Raw genomic sequence first — 662 nt, forward strand, 5'->3', positions numbered from 1 at the left:
TTTGACTGCTCTGTGTGGCATGTGGGATCTTAGTTCCCAAACCAGGGATCAAACCTGTGCCCCCAAAGCGGAAGCTTGGAGTCTTAACCATTAAACTACCAGGGAAGTCCCAAGATTTATTTTTTTATTGAACATAGTGGATTTACAATGCTGTATTAGTTTCTGATGTACAGTAAAGGTATTCAGTTATACAATATATATTATACATATATATTCTTTTTCATATTCTTTTATCATGGTTTATTACAGGATAAAAATATGCAATGCTTCTCAAATTTTTGTGTCCTCCTCGCGCAGGGACCATGCTAATCTCTGTATTGTTCCAGTTTTAGTATCTATGCTACCAAAGTGGGCACACACAAATAAAAGTTTTTAATGTGCAGCACCTGCTCAGCAGTCCTACTTTGTGGAATCTGTCTGATGGACAGCTTCATAAAACTCATAATGATAAATATTTAAGAATGGTCCTTGCAGTGTTGTTTGTAAAGACAATACCTGGAAAAAACACAGCTGTTCATCAAAGGGGGAGTGGTTAAATAAGTGGTTAAATAATAAGTGGAACACTATGCAGGAGTGAACAAGTGAAAAGAACTGCGTGTGTGAGGTTGATTATCTGGAATTACTAACATTTGACCATTGTTGATTTACAAAGTTGTCATGGC

The 662-nt window shown here is 36.6% G+C and overlaps 1 non-coding gene across 1 annotated transcript; it reads right to left on the bottom strand.

Moving 5' to 3' along the window:
• Positions 1–252: 252 nt before the first annotated feature.
• LOC113902017 lies at positions 253–356 on the bottom strand. The gene has a single exon (XR_003513663.1). It is a non-coding gene; the product is annotated as a U6 spliceosomal RNA (small nuclear RNA).
• Between the last annotated feature and the right edge of the window lie 306 nt (positions 357–662).

This window comes from Bos indicus x Bos taurus, chromosome 11 (genome assembly GCF_003369695.1).
Source record: "Bos indicus x Bos taurus breed Angus x Brahman F1 hybrid chromosome 11, Bos_hybrid_MaternalHap_v2.0, whole genome shotgun sequence".
In the NCBI taxonomy this organism is placed as follows: domain Eukaryota; kingdom Metazoa; phylum Chordata; class Mammalia; order Artiodactyla; family Bovidae; genus Bos; species Bos indicus x Bos taurus.